At 40.7% G+C, this 19,027-nt stretch overlaps 1 protein-coding gene and 1 long non-coding RNA gene across 2 annotated transcripts in view; both read left to right on the top strand.

The window, feature by feature from the left end:
• The window catches only part of LOC308281586 (uncharacterized protein), a gene marked incomplete at its 3' end in the record, with an annotated part of 534,349 nt that overhangs the window by 498,249 nt on the left and 17,073 nt on the right, over positions 1-19,027 (top strand). The gene's annotated exons all lie outside the window — the stretch shown is intronic.
• Positions 1-19,027, top strand: part of LOC308281342 — a 44,310-nt gene that overhangs the window by 24,377 nt on the left and 906 nt on the right. The window lies entirely within an intron of this gene.

Here is a 19,027-nt window from a genome sequence, read left to right as displayed (position 1 = left end):
TGTTGCAGGCAGCCAGTCTCCGCCAGGCCCAAGGCGTGGCCGAGACTATTTTTATCCGTCTGTCCGCCACTGTGTGACACATTATTTATTTTGCAAGGTTGCACACAGGAAATAAATTATTTCCGGTGTGAAACCTTGCAAACTCATTCCCACTAGGTTGAAGAAGAAATGGCACCCTTTTCACATTGGTCTATTTTTGCGCCACCAAGAGCCTGAGGTTTGCAGGAGTGACTCATTTGGAACAAAATGCCTCAAATCATGAACGCACTGTCTGATTATGGAACTTTGCATGCAGATTCGCACCAGGCAGGAAGAAATTTGCCTGGAACCAGACCAATCCGTCTGGGCAAAAAAAAACTTGCCCTCCGATACAAAGTGAGGAGGCTAGGAAGAAATGCCACCCTTTTCACATTGGCCTATTATCTTGCAGTTAATGTATCAACAACAATTTGATGATGTTTGTTTTGTTGTTTGTTGTTGTTTTAAATGCTAACATTAAAAGATTCAGAAACAGGTTCCTTGGAGTGTGGTCAGGTCTTCTCCATCTCCATGCCTGTTTGCCTCCCATGTAAAACACACTGACTTTTGTCTTTTGTGTTTTCTCTACAGTTTACATCCATAGTCAAGGCTATATCATGTACTGTACAGACTACAGACTGCTGCTATGCTCACACACCTTTATTATCTTATCTATATATGGAAGATAATTAGTTTGTTTTCTTTGATTGACCTCTCTACCCCCTTGTGCCCCCTTCTTTTTCTTCCCTTTATTTTTTTATGGAAATAACAAAACGACAGATTCCAACGATTCCAAATATAGCAGACACAAGCGCTGTGAGCTTGATTATGTGCTGTTATGGAGAACCACTGTTCTAAACCCTAAGAATTGTTGCTATATCTATAGCCAAAAAATTACACATAGGCCTATACTTAATGTGTTTTAATGGGTTAAAGTGAAATACCCCTTTAACAGAATTTGGTTTAATTGGTGATCATGTCAAAGTAAACAAACATGACCTGTTTATGGATTTTAGACATTTGAAAAAAAGACTTTCAACTAGTCAGTGCTAGAAGAGATGTAATGGAAGGTGAGCCTTTTAAAACCACACATATGGCAGGTAGATCCATCTACTGTCCCTCAAATGATTAGTAATATTCTTTAAAAAGGCTGTTATCTTATAAGTGCATTTGTATGTAACAGAGAGCTTTACAAGTTAAAAGACACTTTCAGGATAAGTGAGTGTGGTTTTAACGGGGCTGACAACTTTCAGGAAAACCTAATAGTGAGATTTTTCTTTTTTTGCGAGGGGGGGGGGGGGGGGATTTGGTGCAGCAAAAAAAGATATAAAAAATGATATAGGGCCTATATAAGTTCAACAAATATTACAATAATTTTTGTTATTATTCAAATTTTATCGACCCTTGGAGTCACTATTACACCAACCACGTACAGTATGTTGCACTGGGTGGGTGTTATTTAATTCTCCAAATAACCCTCAATAATGAATATGTAATTTTGAGGCAGAAACGTAGTTAATAGCCTATACTGTGGATCATTTTGGTGGGGGGTCTGGGGGTCCTCCCCCAGAAACATTTAAGAGTAGATGTTATTTCCTGTATTCTGTTGCATTTTACAGGGAGTTTGATACTTTTATCAGGCTTTACTAGGATGAGAAATTATGGATAAATGTTTACATTAAGCTGCAAGTAACACGTCTTTTGCTTGAATATCTGTTGCACACGCATCCATCCAAAAGTCCCTCCTCATTTAAACTGCCTGCTAGTAAGCAATGGGCATTTTGGACGTGTTGAGTTAATGTTGTAGATCCTCCTGTCGCCTGTCGATCTTAATGTAGAGAATGATGTGCGCAGGAACGTGCACGCAGCGTTCCTCACACCAGACGCTCTCACGCACACACAACGACTCATCTAATCATTACTTCAGAATCAGATACAGTATTTTAAGCCCTTTAATTGCTCACATCGCGGCCGAAGTGGATGTCTCAGTGACACTTGAGTTGACGCAGTTTTCCACTTTGTGGCGGCTGGTGATATGACGGCGTGAGAAGTCTGTTAATTTGCTGTATGAGTCATGATTTTATTCTCTATCTCTGTCAAACGATATAAGCATAATAAAGCGTCCGGGAGGCAGAGAATTCATTTCACTGCATTATAGGCCATTTGCGGTTTTTAAAATTATTTCCACTATTAAAACAGCGCAAGGTCTCCAGGTGTTTTTATTTATAGGCATAGGCCTATAGCCTATATTAGGAGCAAACGGAGAAGGACATTAACACTTTGCTTGCCGAAATAGAATGGCTTGTTGTAGATTAGCCGTGAAATTTCTATTATTATATTATGATCTGAACCGCATTCATTTTACCAGACATCCAGCGCTATATCACGTGGTCTTCATCCCCCATTACCATACCGCGATCCCCGTTGTATACTCACCACAGTTCCCAGTGAAATTCTTCAATCTGCATTGGCTTAGAGTGGGGGTTTCGGCCGACGCATCTTATCCGCGTGCATTTCGTGTGCGCGATCCGTTCACGTAAATGTCAGCTCAACTAATCCACGGATGACTCAAGAGTAGATATGAGCATTTTCGCTCGCATAGCCCCCAGCACTCCTGCTGTACTAGCACTAACGTATAAACAGAAAATGAACGGCTGCTGGGAAGCCTCTGCAAGGAATGGACCTGACGTCACTTCTGCTTCATGTCAGACGAGCCATGCGCTATCGATGGACGAGTGGTGACTAGGGAAGGTTAGACGATCGCCGATTTTGGGATAAAAATCATTTATTTCGTTTTTAATGACCCTGTACGGTAAAAGACGGCGCGGCTGAGACTCCTTGCTCAGATGTCCGGTATATTCCGGTTTTAATATTAAGGGGCTCCCTGTGGCTTGCAAAGTGTTAAGGAAGGATGATACTGTAGGTCCTATTTGTGGATTTATAGATATTTCTGGCCAATCCAACCAGCATACCTTACGGGTTCTGTGAGTCTATTTATTAATTTGCTGTATTAGTAATGAGTTTATTTTCTCAAATGATTTCAAGCATAATAATGGAGACCTATTTTATACTTATTAGGCTGTTTGAAATAGCCGACCAGCACTGCATACAAGCTCACAAAGAAGCATCACATCCACTTTTCTTGATTGCGCCACCAGTGCGCCTATGCCGTGATTTTCACTTGAGAAATGTCCATTTATTTATTGAGTCTAATAACGCATGGAGGAGATACACAGGACACGATGTTAGTATACTGTAGCCTATGTTTTTTTATTGTGTGGGCAGGGAGAATTGACACAGGAGGCGACCAAAATGAACCTTAACCCCCCGGCCGCTGCTCTAGAAATAGTTTGCAAATGTATATTAACTGAATGTTTAAATAGCAATTGAGCATGTTAAAGTGTGAAGATTGTGAAACTTGGACGATGCATAGCTATACAATGAGATGCGCTGCAATGAGAGCAGGGGGACGCGGCCACCCGCTTCGGTGACGCACATACAGGGATTTATAGCGTTTGCCGTTTTCATGTGGGCAGAGAATTTTTTCTACACAGGGCCGTGTGGAGGCATAGAGGGCCACCCGGGGAAGTGGAATTCGTATGTGATTCGTCTTGGTGTGGACTAGCTCTTAAGTCACAGGGTTAAGAGCGTGTGGGAGTTGCTGGGCCGACTGTGGTTACAGCTATGAACTCTGCCAAGGGAAGTTGGTGCTGATGTATGTTGTGTTCTCTCCCCTTGAACTATGATCATTGGCTTCCGGTTGCTGTAATTTGTTGGTTATGGTTCATCCCACATTACCCTGGTCATGCACTTGCAATTTACACATTTCTAATTGTGTGTGTGTGTGTGTGTGTGTGTGTGCGTGTGCGTGTGCGTGTGCGTGTGCGTGTGCGCGTGTGCGTGTGCGTGTGTGTGCGTGTGCGTGTGTGTGTGTGTGCGTGTAGAGGTCAAACATGAAACAATATGATCTGTGCTTTCAGAGACAAGTGTTTTGCAAATTAACAAGCTGTGTCTTTTGTTCATGAGCGTGTCTCTCTCCCAGGCACACACACAGCAAGTCGAGTTTGATAATGGTTCTGTGTGAGATACTGCCTGCTTGTTCAAGCTTTTGATCTACGCACTGTCTGCACATGGCAAGAGGAAGTGTGAGGTCTTGCCTCAGTCCCAAGGGACTTATGAGTCATGACTCATGTACTGTACTTTCTAGTGGATAAATAGTGAATGGTTTGCAACTTGTTATATTCAAGTTTGAAACTTTGCACTGCAATGTATCCTGTTGTTACTAAATGGATTATGTTTTATGTTGTAAATCTGTTTTGTTTAATTTAGCACACACAATAATGACTTATTATTACTATATGTTCAATCTGTGAAATGATAACCTCAACAACGATAATTTTAACTTCTACCATTATCTGTTGAACTTTGTGTGTTTGTATCCACATGCTTAGCTTATGCAGGTGAGGATTTGTCATATTTAATTTGTCATGTTACAAATTGAAGGAGACATTCTACCTGAGGTGACCACGGTTTTCCCGGTGAACTTGAGCGCAACGGTGGGGGCACGGGAGTGTGGGGAACACGCACCACTGACTATTGCCGATGATGGAGAGGTTATATAGCTTTATGTAATGAGAGGCACTCTTGCCAATTTTGTAAGAGACTCGTCGCCAATTGTAAGATATTTAAAAGTTATTTGGGGCCATGATGATTGATAACCCCTTCTTCCCACTACTAGACTATAAGGATTTATATTGTCTGTGTTATTGTTTACAACCATAATTAGTCATGTGTGGCAAGATCGCGGTTCTACTAGTTTTATAGTAGGTTAGTGTAGGCTTAGATTAGAAGCATTTTCAGAAGTTAATTTAATGTTTTCCATTTAATGATTTCCTTTATCCTCATCCAATTTTGTGCTAATGCACGCAACTGTTTTCGCCAGGTTTTAAGGCTTAGTAGGCTTTTCAGAAATTAATTGAATGTTTTCCATTTAATGATTTCCTTTATTGTCATCTTGCGCTAATGCACGCAACCCCACTTAAAGAACACATTCATTCTATATTACTGTCCCTCCTGGGAGACTTCAGGACTTTTTAAGATGTATTATCACTCCCCTCTTCAGGGATTTTATCCAAGTTGTACAAGCTCTAGAAGCAGTTGACAGGGATTTTATCCTGGTCACCTTCGATGTGGAGAGTTTGTACACAAACGTTCCACATCAAGGTGGCTTTTAAGCTATCAAATATTTTCTCAATTAGAGAACAGAGCAGAGGACGGCATGTTTGCAACACCTTACTGAACTGGTCCTCACAAAAAATAATCTACAGAAAGGGTGGCACTGCCACGGGGAGCATAAAATGGCCTCCAATTATGCAAAATCCTTATTACAATCACTTTTTACGACATATCCAATTATGGAAACGTTATATTGATGATGTGTGTGTTATCTGGACTGGTTCAGCCACCAAATTGATTGCCTTTTCATTACTGCTTTCTATTGTTTTAGTGATTTTAATTATTTTGATTTCAGTGGGTGGGGGCATGCATACAAGCGGCCAAATATGTCTTTTTGGACACAGTAAGCCCATTCCCAAGCAGGATGCGCTGTGATTGGCAGACGAGTGAAGAGTGGAGACATGGAGGCAGGTGGCAGTGGAGAGGGTTGGAGACGCTGGACAAGTGGTCATGTTAATAGGTTGGATGTGTGGAGGTGTGTTATAGTTGTTTGTTCAGTCTCTCACAAAGATGTCAAGAGTAAAACATTGTATCAACATGTTTGTGACATTTAACACGTTCGGTGAGTAGAAGACTTGAACTTGTGAGCTTTTTTCATTGTTGGCGTTAATATCTCAAAACAAGTAAATGTATACAAAATCCTCATATCGCTGCCGGACACCCAGTTCAGCCCATTTATACAAATGGTGTGTCATCTGCAATGTTGAAATAGAATGTAGGCTACATAGAATACACAACATGTCAATATCACATTACTGTAATATGATAATAATATATCAGCTTAATTTACACATATATGCACAGATGCACACAATTTGTGGAGTCAAATGAGTCAAGCGGTTGAATGAAAAAGTTGTATCACTTTGAGCTCATATAGTGAATTGATGCCACTATCACAGGGCCAGATCCTGAGTCCAATGGCCCCTGGGCCTGAGACTGCCTTGGACACACGCACACGCACGCACACACACACACAGCACGCGTGAACATTCACGCACGCACAAACACACACACACACACACACACACACACACACACACACACACACACACACACACACACACACACACACACACACACACACACACACGTGTGAACATGCACGCACGCACAAACACACACACACACACACACACACACACACACACACACACACACACACACACACACACACGCACACACACACACACACACACACACACACACACACACACACACACGAGGACATTACATAGACTTCCATTCATTTTTATGTAAGTCCTGTGGCCTTAACCTAACCTCTATCCCTAAACCTAACCCCCTAACTCTAACCCTAACCCTGTGTGTGTGTGTGTGTGTGTGTGTGTGTGTGTGTGTGTGTGTGTGTGTGTGTGTGTGTGTGTGTGTGTGTGTGTGTGTGTGTGTGTGTGTGTGTGTGTGTGTGTGTGTGTGTCGCAACTGTTTGGACGGCGCCTAAAAGGGAAGGACTTCAACAGCTCCCTCCAGTCTGTTGTGCATTCTTTGCTGCTACTTGCCTCAGACTCACACTCATTGCAATCTGAAAGGTTTAACTGACGTGCGTTGTTAACCGGTAAACTCACCATAAAACCATCTCGCCCAGTAATCTCGCCCCTGGGGACAGAACCATCGCCCTGGGGTTAGGAATATTCACCTACTCACCTACTTACCTATGAATGCTCGCACAGAACGGCAGACCAACCGCTCGTCCAGAATCGCAGAGTGCCCACAATTCATATGAGAATCTACTCAGATACTAATTATTCTCTGTAGCCTACTGCAGTGGCTCAGGGGTAGAGAAACCATCATTAGAACATGGAGGGTTCCCAGTTCAATCCTGGGCTCCCCCAGAGTTGGTGTTGGAGAGTCCTTGAGCAAGACTCTGAACCCCTAGTTGCTCCCGGTGAGCAGGTTGGTGCCTTGAATGGTTTCCTCTGCCATCAGTGTGTGAATGGGTGAATGTAATGCGCAATCTATGTAAAGCACCTTGGATAAAGGTGCTGTATAAATGCACCATTTACCATTTAGTGGAATGCTGTAGCCTATACTTATGACTATCAAGGGTCCATGGTTGAGGCTGTGCTGGAGCTGCAGACAATGACATTAACGTTAGCAACCAAGGCAGTGGTGTAAAGCAACTAAGTAGATTTACATAAGTAGTCTACATTGTAAATACTTGTCGTACTTTTACTTCTACTCCACTACATCTCGGATCCAAATATTGTACACTCCACTACATTTACTTGAAAACTTTAGTTTTAGTTACTAGTTACTCTGTATTGTTATTATATTGTTATTACAATATTACATTATAGCCACTTCAACCCATTACATTTCGACAATACACAGCGCTATACTACAGCTATTATCACAAAGTTGTATCATGGTTTGCTCCTTTAAGAGCCTCACAGACGAAACGCGATGTTGGATCCGATCAGATCTCGTGCCCGGGGGTTTATCGGTGTTCATTTCAAACGACAGTCTTGAATTCGGGCCCGGTATATCCCGCTGTGCCCAGTGAAATATCTCAGACCATTACAAATGAGACCGACGTCTCGCGATTCTAGCCACCCACGATCTCGGGGGGGGTGGTGCCATGAGAGACACGACTAGATGGTTCTCAACCTGTGGATCGGGACCCACAGGGGTACAAGATGTACAGAAAGGGTTCCTTTAAGATGAAACCATGTTTACATACATATATTCTAAGGAAATGGGTTGTGATTTTATAATATTAAAATGACGAAATTAAACAAATATATTCGCTATCTAACGTTCGCACATTGCTGACCATACTACTGTGTATAAGTGTATTTGCCCTTCAACTATAAAATATATGGGTCAGTGACGTGACGCCCCAAAAAATGTGTTTTTAAAAAAACTTTAAATTGCAGGCATAAAAGTTATTTACTTTTGTTCTACTCACTCTCAACCTTATGGAAATACATTTTGTTTTTAGATATTTTATTGGAATCAGACTTTATTCAGCAGTTTGTTGTACTTGTGCCTAAAATCGTCAAATGGTGTGACATGAAAATAATTGTTCATAAAATGAAAATGGAGTACATCTTTCTTAAGTTACTCACTTTATCAAAGTCCTTTATCATAACTAACCAGTGATCCACTATAGTTTTTTGAAAATTAATTATATCTGTATATTTTTTTCATAATCGACACTCTGTGTGAGGCCCATGTTCATGATCTTACAACATATTTTAAATGTATTCTGTCAAAACTTTCTCTAAAATTACACAAATATTTGTGACTCTTCCTGATAATATTCTCTATGTAATCCATAAACATTTTTTTGGTTTAATCATTAATAAAGGTATGATTTCTCACTATTTGGAATGTCACACCAAATGATTTAGTGTCACACCGTATGATCATATCTTCATGTGTCAAAGCAAACTGTGTTTTAACCTACCTATTAGTGAGTACTGAACTGAACTACTGATTGATTAAACAATTACCCAGGATAACATGGCCTTAATATTTCTGAACAGGATATTATTGTAGGGCTTTAACATGGGATAAGAAAGAATTGTAGTAGTAGATGGATGATGAGGATGTGCACAGGAATGCTACGCACACCTAAGTCTTCTGCCGGCCCACGGCAGAAGGATCCTAAAGGGACAATAAGGCGCATAGCCACACTTGGAGCCAAGGCATTGAAGGCAACATTTTATTAACACCAATTAGTGGAAACAGAACTCAGCATTCAGGTAAATTGCTTTTTTCCGAAGTCTCCTGAACTTGAACACAGCATTTTGTGTTGAACAAATGTAATTAGGAATCATGACATTACACCACATCTCCACTAGCTAAAGAGTGCTGGGTTGCGCAACTCCGAAAATAGCTGATCTACAAGCTCTCGCAGCACAACGTGTTGAGAGCTTGTAGATCAGCTATTTTCGCTAGTTTTGTCTCGGGTCCTACCTTAACACTGTCCACTGTCCAGTCCAGTGAGTGAAAGTACAAAAGTATTAGATCAGATTAGATTATACATTTAGACTGTATTGTACATCAGCCAGTCGTATTTGGTGAGGGTAGCAAACCGGCTGCCTTGTTGCGGTTCTGCTATGCCACAGACAACCTCCTGCTCTTCGTAGAAAATGCAGTCTCGCCCCTTTGGCTCCTCTCTCCTTGCTGGGTCATTGTTTAGTTTCTCCCTGTACTTTCTCGTTCTCTCAGCACTTGTCATTTTCCAGCTGACAAAAGAAAATGCAATGTATAGTTTAAGACAAAGAGAAAATATTGTTTAGATTGAAACAATATGTTAAGGTTTCTGTGAAGGGGTTTCTGCTCTGTCTGATGAATTTGAAGTATCACTGAATGAAGCTAAATTACATTTTATGTAAAAATGTTTAAAACAAATGTTTAAATGTACAAAAGAAACATGGAACTTTGTTATTTGTTGTTATATCTGTAGTTAAATACAGTATAAATCATATGGTGTGACAGTCAAGTCATATGGTGTGACAAGCAGACATGTCACACCATATGATTAAGTGTCACACCATATTACTGTTTTCTCCATTTAGGTTTACCTTGAGGCTACTATGTACAAAGCAGCCTAGATCTACATGGAAATATGACCAAAACTTCAAATAACTTAAGCTTTTTTTAAAGAAAAGGTGTCACACCAAAAGACATCCAGAATGGTGAGTTTGTCAACGTTTCAACAAGATGGCATTTCATGAAAATGTTAAAATCATAACTCACCTCAGACACCTGTCTTGCAGTTGTGCTGGGAGTGCTGAATAGCCTTACAGAAGAAGGACCTCTCTAGCCAATAGGTGTCCAAATAATTGCCTGTTTAATTTTTCCAAACTAGTGTCACACCAAATGATTTTGGGTTGGGGGACAAAATGTTTTTGATCAGAAATGACTGAAAACATTATGCTTTGACTTTGAAAAGATATAGGCTCAAAATAGACATTTTTTTTAGCCTAAATTCATTTTCAAATGATTTTTAGCAATTCTTTTTCTTAGTTTTATTCAAGTTCCCACTTTGAGAAACAAGGTCAGGACAGTCACACCATATGAGTTTTGCCATGTTTGGTTGAAGATTCTGAAGAAATGAGGAATGAAATGTTTTAATCTTGAGTAAGTTCACATAAAGCTTAATGTCCTGCACAATATTCAGAAGGTTTTTGACAAATATATTTTTTATTTATACATGTTTGACACCGAGGACAGCGAAAACGTTACGTCACGTCACCCACCCATATATTGTTTTTTATGAGACATCCATTGTAATTAGGCTATGCTCCCAAATCCATTTTATTACCTTCTGTTCGCATATGCAATGAGTCCCGCAGTGCTGCCAATCTGTTGAAGGTGAAAATCATGGAGGTTTTTTAGCGAGGTGAAACGCCATCAAAAGCCACCTCGAAGATGCAGGTTGGAACGTCATTTATATGGAGCGTGTATCACATTATCTGCGGGGATGGGTGACATAAAGTAGCCTACTGGAAATGTGCATCAAATGACAGTGCCGTCGAGCGCTGATCAGCTGCTTTTTTTCCTTTTCTTTTTTTGCGCAGCCTCTTAACAATTAAGGCACGCATGGTGCTTTCTTCAGTGGCAGTGCTACTAATTAAATATTAAAACGGCGAAATTAAACAAATATATTCGCTATAGTCTATAATAAAGAGTCTCTCTCTCTCTCCCTCTCTCTCTCTGTCTGTGAGATATTTGTAGCTAATAATGCAGTAGGCCTATTGATACTTTTACTTAAGTAAAGAATTGGAGTACTTTTTCCATCACTGCTCAAATTAACTGTTCATCAGCGTGAATGCTTTCAGGTGTGTATGTGTATCTGATCAATATAGGAAATTGCCCATTACATCCTGCATGACATCAAAGCGACATGTTGTGTGAAGTCTTGTGAGCATGAAAGAGTTTGAACTTGAACATGTAGTGCGCTACATCGTGAAAAAAGTATTAAGAGTAGACCTAGGCTAGGCCTATAAAAGCCTTTTAAAATGTTATATCTTGCTCAAATTAATCATTACATCATTGCGCGAAACTATAGCACACGCGAGCCCATGGCATCTCACCCCTGGTCAGATCAATAATTAGCGCATCAGTTCCAGGTGGTGGTCGCTGATACGGCGAAGCGCAAATCAGGCTTGTCACTCACACAACACAGCTGCTGACGGCACCGTGTTTTAGACTTTGGTTGGTGTTATTACTGTTATGTTGATATGATTGATCTGAACCAAGCTGGACCCAGTGGATTATGTAGTCTACATGGAAGCACGTTGGCTGTCTCAGCCTGTCTGTCACAGCAATGGATTAATTGGTAGAAGTTGGTGTTACATTCTTCTTTCGTGTATCATCGTCCTTTGCACACAAGTGATAACTGCGCCATCATGACAAAACATTATAAAAACAAAGGTAGGTTGGTAGGCTAGTCTTCTAGGTACTGTGCGCACACTGGCCGCTGCTCACTTTATAGATAGGCTATTATAATTATATATTCAGTTATTTTTTTGGCAAGCGAGACGCGAGATGTGATGCGCATCCAGCAAGACACGGCTGAGAGTGTCGCATCTCCAATATCATTGATTTAATAAAATCCATTGCCTCATCCAGCAAGAGCCGTTGGCCGCCGCGTCCACGTCCATGGACGCGGCCGTGGACGCGTCCATGGACGCGGCCGCGAAAAAAACGTCCGTGGACGCGAGGCCGCGTCCACGGACGCAAACGGCCGGCCGTCCCGGCCGTGGACGCGACCGTGGACGCGGCCGTGGACGCAGACGGCCGGGGACGCGGCCGTGGACGCGGCCGTGGACGAGGCCGCGGCCGTGGACGCAAACGGCCGGCCGTGGACGCAAACGGCCGGCCGTGGACGGGTCCATGGACGAGGCCGCGAAAAAAAGGCAGCGAAAAAGAAAAAAAAAGGTGTCTATTGTATGTATTTTTTGATGGAGATTTCAAATATGACCTTCTTTTTTGCATAGGACAACTCTAACCTGCATCAATTGGTATTTTATAATTGCCAATTGTACCCTATCCATCTAAAAAACAAATTGGATGTCTATTGTATGTATTTTTTGATGGAGAATTCAAATATTAATTTCTTTTTGGGATAGGACAACTCTAACCTGCATCAATTGGTATTTTATAATTGCCAATTGTACCCTATCCATCTCAAAAACAAATTGGATGTCTATTGTATGTATTTTTTGATGGGGAATTCAAATGTTACCTTCTTTTTTAGATATGACAACTCTAACCTAAATCAATTGGTGCATCAACCTACTTACTATCTATCTATCTGTCTATCTATCTATCTATCTACATTTATATAAAGCTGTTCTTGCATTTGAATTCAAGTCTGACACAAGTTAAGGTTAACTTAGGTAGTATTTCATTTTGCTGGCTTTTAGGGTCTGTGTGTGAGTGTGTAGGCTCACAAATTATTATAATTGTCTATAAGTGACTGACTATCTATCTATCTATCTATCTATCTATCTATCTATCTATCTATACTTCACCTTTAGTCCAGAAGAGAGTTCAGCCTCAGGAACTTGCACACATGGAACTGTGTCATGACTGTGTCATGGAGCTAAAACAGAGCTATGTTAAATACTCACAATGACTCTGATGGACCAATCAGGGTGGTGGTGGGGGGAGGGATCAACAATAGACAGAAACTGGATAATGCTTTGTTAACTGTCCCACCTAAGTCCCTGCTAGTCTGAACAAACATCACCTTCCCTCTCATAACACTACTACTACTACATTTATATAAAGCTGCTCTTGCATTTGAATTCAAGTCTGACACAAGTTAAGGTTAACTTAGGTAGTATTTCATTTCGCTGGCTTTTAGGGTCTGTGTGAGTGTGTAGGCTCACAAATTATTATAATTGTCATTAAGTGACTCTGAGATCTATCCATCCATCCATCCATCCATCCATCCATCTATTTATTTATACTTACTGTTTACATTTTCTATAAATATTTATTTCTATATAAAACTCAGTTGTGTGGAGTTATTGTGTGCCCTTTCTTGTTGCTAAAGAGTCCATTTGTTCACTAGACATTAAGTCAAGGTTACTATTTTGAGTTGAAGCTAAGTGTTTTATTGCTTTGTGGTTTAACATGATTTAAAAGGCAAATTCATTGTTATGGTTACTTTAGAAGACTGCTTTTGCATTCATGAGTTAAGAGAGCCAAGCTAATTCAAAGAGTTAGGTTAAAGGAACACAAAACATGACCTAACTCACAGCTGCCATTGGACAGACAGTTACAACATACTCTTATCTTTCACAGAACAGACAATTATCATTTATTTTATCTATTTGAGACTATGTAGCTGCTCTAGGGGAAATAGAGCATTATATCAGCCTATTCAATTGATAATGACCAATGGGTGCCAGTTTCTAAGTAGTTAAAGCATATTAACATAACAATATATGTGGCCTAGACATGGATATTGCCCAATCAACTCGTAATCTACAGAAATGTCCACCACATCACACAGTATAAAACCTAGTAGGCTTAGTGGATTACCTATGTTAAATCATGTCAGGTTAGTTTGGTTCAAGGTTCAAGTATAATAATTTATGAGACAAAAATGTAACACAAATGTGCACAAATGTACAATCACATCTAGGCTAGAATGATAACATAAAGTCCTGACTACTCCTTGTTATTGTGGTCCTAAATACTACAATGATTAGTTTGGATGCATTGCTTCTATCATGTCCAATTAAAAAGAAATACATTACATACATACAGAAATCTGCCTTCTCCTGTATTGTATTAGTGACATTCATTATAAATAGTAAAATAACAGGACAGAGCAAAAAAGGCCTCTGTTGTGTCTTTATCTGATCACATGCAATCAGACACTCACACTGCACAGCAATATATAAACTTTATTACAGGCTCAAGGCCCACAGGGTAAGAAGACAATACATTACAAAGATAATAATTTAAAAAAACAACAACAGAGAGTACATTCACCGAGCCCCACCGGAGCTAAATAGGCACTCATGCCACTCATGCCAGTGTCCACTAATGGTAGACGTGTACCTGACAGAGCTACATCCAGGGTCTGTCATCAGTCTCTGGAACAATCTGAAACAATGTATCTTTCCTGTGGCTGTTATAATGAACACAAACAGATCAGAAAGTAATTTAACATACAACAATGTACGGGATTCCTTTCTATTAAAAGCAAAATCATCACTGGGTCAAAGTTGTTGCTTGGTTCTCCCCATATAAAGGCATGTAGGTAACAGTAACATGATATTATGTCATGAATGATAAAAGTAATGTTTAAACACTTTGATGTGTGTGAGTTCATCTGGAGACTTACTCAGTCTGTGACTTACAGAGATCTTGATGGTCTTTGGGTTCCACCTGTTCATCAGAATTGCCGCTGGTGCCGTCTAGAGATTTCATCTTCACTTGAAGTCTGGAGTCTTGAAATGATGTACAGTGTATTCTGGACAGTTGTGGACACTCTGCAACTAACCTAACCTAACGCACACTATGTGTTAATGTTGATCAATATAATAATGTAAAAATACAAAGTTAAGTAGACCTAAGTAAGAAATAGTAAATACATTGTAATAATACATTGAAGGGGAAATGTAGAAAAACAAATGCAACTCAGCATTGAATTTATGGCAAACATTTTGCTACTCAACCCTTTCCAAATAATATACAATTAAGAAGTGGGATGTTCCACTTAGTAAGAGAAAGAATTAATGAAATATTATTTTTTTAAAAAGCTAGAAGACTCACCTATTATAGTAACCATGTGAATTGCTAATAATGTTATGGGTCAGATGTGTAAAGATCTATCACATTGTATTGTTCTTTTCAGACTCAACAACAATAATAATGATGATGTTACTTAAATGCTGATCAATGTGTGAATCTGGCTCTTATCAGGTGTGTGTTTTCTCTCCCTGTCCTGTGCTGTCCTCAGTTAAACCAAGACAGTGCTGTTGTGACCAATGTGGAAAAAGCCTTCAGCTCAATTTATTATCTCAAAGTAGACCAGAGAATTCATACCGGAGTGAAGCCATTCAGCTGTGAACAATGTGGGAAGTATTTTGCTCGTCTGGACAATTAAAAGATCATAAGCGTTCACATACTGGAGAGATTGTTGTGACCAGTGTGGGAAAAGATTTGTTCAAAAGGGGATTTTAAGAGAACACCTGAGAATTCACACTAGAGAGAAGCCCTATTGCTGTGACCAGTGTGGGAAAAGCTTTACTCGATTGTCTTATCTCAAAATACATGAACGAATTCACACAGGAGAGAAACCGTACGGCTGTGTCCAATGTGGGGAAAAGTTCAGTTTAACGGCTGCTCTGAAAGTACACCAGAGATTTCACACCGAAGAAAAGCCTTACTGCTGTGAACACTGTGGCAAACGTTTCACTGTAAAATCTAGCCTCGTACAACACAAGAAGATTCACACTTGAGAGAGACCTTACTGCTGTCACCAATGTGGGAAAAGGTTCACTCTGAAGACGGCTCTGAAAAGACACCTGAAAATCCACACTGGTGAGAAGCCATATACTGCTGTGTCCAGTGTGAGAAAAGGTTCAGTGATATGCATCATCTCAAAGCACACCAGAAAAATCACACTGGAAAAAAACCTTATTGCTGTGACCAGTGTGGAAAGAGCTTTCCTAGACTGGAACATATCAAAATACACCAACAAATTCACACCGGAGAGAAACCTTATATCTGTAACCAATGTGGGGAAAACTCTGTCAGGTACACGTCTACCGTTAGAGGCCACTGGCATGAGTGCCTCTTTAGCTCCGGTGGGGCTTGGAGAATGTACTCTGTTGTTGTTTTTTTAATTATTATCTTTGTAATGTATGGTCTTCTTACCCTGTGGGCCTTGAGCCTGTAATAAAGTATTGCTGTGCAGTGTGAGTGTCTGATTTCATGTGATCAGATAAAGACACAACAGAGGCCTTTTTTGCTCTGTCCTGTTATTTTACTATTTATAATGAATGTCACTAATACAATACAGGAGAAGGCAGATTTCTGTATGTATGTAATGTATTTATTTTTAATTGGACATGATAGAAGCAATGCATCCAAACTAATCATTGTAGTATTTAGGACCACAATAACAAGGAGTAGTCAGGACTTTATGTTATCATTCTAGCCTAGATGATAAATGATAATTGTCTGTTCTGTGAAAGATAAGAGTATGTTGTAACTGTCTGTCCAATGGCAGCTGTGAGTTAGGTCATGTTTTGTGTTCCTTTAACCTAACTCTTTAAATTAGCTTGGCTCTCTTAACTCATGAATGCAAAAGCAGTCTTCTAAAGTAACCATAACAATGAATTTGCCTTTTAAATCATGTTAAACCACAAAGCAATAAAACACTTAGCTTCAACTCAAAATAGTAACCTTGACTTAATGTCTAGTGAACAAATGGACTCTTTAGCAACAAGAAAACAAGAAAAGGCACACAATAACTCCACACAACTGAGTTTTATATAGAAATAAATATTTATAGAAAATGTAAACAGTAAGTATAAATAAATGGATGGATGGATGGATGGATGGATGGATGGATGGATGGATAGATAGATCTCAGAGTCACTTAATGACAATTATAATAATTTGTGAGCCTACACACTCACACAGACCCTAAAAGCCAGCAAAATGAAATACTACCTAAGTTAACCTTAACTTGTGTCAGACTTGAATTCAAATGCAAGAGCAGCTTTATATAAATGTAGTAGTAGTAGTGTTATGAGAGGGAAGGTGATGTTTGTTCAGACTAGCAGGGACTTAGGTGGGACAGTTAACAAAGCATTATCCAGTTTCTGTCTATTGTTGATCCCTCCCCCCACCACCACCCTGATTGGTCCATCAGAGTCATTGTGAGTATTTAACATGGCTCTGTTTTAGCTCCATGACACAGTCATGACACAGTTCCATGTGTGCAAGTTCCTGAGGCTGAACTCTCTTCTGGACTAAAGGTGAAGTATAAATAAATAGATGGATAGATAGATGGATAGATGGATGGATAGATAGATAGATAGATAGATAGATAGATAGATAGATAGATAGATAGATAGATAGATAGATAGATAGTAAGTAGGTTGATGCACCAATTGATGCAGGTCAGAGTTGTCATATCTAAAAAAGAAGGTAACATTTGAATTCCCCATCAAAAAATACATACAATAGACATCCAATTTGTTTTTGAGATGGATAGGGTACAATTGGCAATTATAAAATACCAATTGATGCAGGTTAGAGTTGTCCTATCCCAAAAAGAAGGTAATATTTGAATTCTCCATCAAAAAATACATACAATAGACATCCAATTTGTTTTTTAGATGGATAGGGTACAATTGGCAATTATAAAATACCAATTGATGCAGGTTAGAGTTGTCCTATGCAAAAAAGAAGGTCATATTTGAATTCTCCATCAAAAAATACATACAATAGACACCTTTTTTTTTCTTTTTCGCTGCCTTTTTTTCGCGGCCTCGTCCATGGACCCGTCCACGGCCGGCCGTTTGCGTCCACGGCCGGCCGTTTGCGTCCACGGCCGCGGCCTCGTCCACGGCCGCGTCCCCGGCCGTCTGCGTCCACGGCCGCGTCCACGGTCGCGTCCACGGCCGGGACGGCCGGCCGTTTGCGTCCGTGGACGCGGCCTCGCGTCCACGGACGTTTTTTTCGCGGCCGCGTCCATGGACGCGTCCACGGTCGCGTCCATGGACGTGGACGCGGCGGCCAGCGGCTGTCTCTCGCCTCATCCAAGCTTTCAACCAACTGTCCAAAAAGGAAAAGGCTTTTTGTGAGGTGATAGAACAGCATACACTGCCCTAGCCAAATCTGCGCAGCAAAAAAAAAAAGAGAGAGAAAAGAACGCCCGAGTCCACTCCTAAAATGCATCAACCAGCATTTTAACGGCAACCAGCCAGATATTAAACAGACATGAGCTTAATCAGCTAATAGCAATTATGAATGTCCAAACCTCGCCGTTGTGGGCGTGCAGTCGCAGAAAAAAAAAAGTTTAACCTCTCGCTTTTTTTTTTACTGTCCCACCACCTCATCCAAGCATATAGAATAGGGACAGGCCTAGGTTCCTCAATATCATTTAGCTGGGGACCCCCTGGAACTCATTTTAGGGAGAAAGTAAGCTAAAGTAAAAAGTAAGTAGGCTATAATAATAAAAGTGTAGGCTGTTCTATTGTGAGGTGACAGAATAGCCTACACTCTGCGCAGCCTAAAAAAAGGGAGGAGCTGGCTTCATATCATCTGAAGCAATCCCGTGAGCTCATTCAGACGACAATAATTGTAAAGGATTCCTACCCGATGACCCGAGAATATCAAACTTTTTTGATATTATCGTGAGTGCTCCCGACGAGTCCCGAGGTCATAAAAAAGCTAATTAACATAATCCGATCGTGTCGGGGTACTGTTCAAGCCCAAGACCGATTCCGGGGCCGACCAAACGATTTTCCCGGGGGGTCCTCCCGAAATCTGATCGGGGATCCTCGGCCCCGGGATCGGCTCAATGTGAACGGGGCTTACAGAGCAGGGTTAACATGACTCACACAATCCATATAGGGACACCGGACACAATCACACAAATCACGCACTTGGTAATCCGAACCGCGCCCCCGACCGTCGCTATTGGCTGGCTGTACGCGACCACCCAGCTGTGTCCTATGTTCCCGTCTCATAGCGTTACCGCTTCACATAGGCTCAGGCTCAGGCAGCCACACCGGGACGCACACACTTCAATGTCATTGTCAGT

The sequence above is a fragment of the Nannobrachium achirus genome, assembly GCF_963921795.1.
Source record: "Nannobrachium achirus genome assembly, chromosome: 3".
Taxonomy (NCBI): domain Eukaryota; kingdom Metazoa; phylum Chordata; class Actinopteri; order Myctophiformes; family Myctophidae; genus Nannobrachium; species Nannobrachium achirus.
Note: the sequence above shows the minus strand (reverse complement) of the source record. Positions and strands in the feature narration are given on the sequence as shown.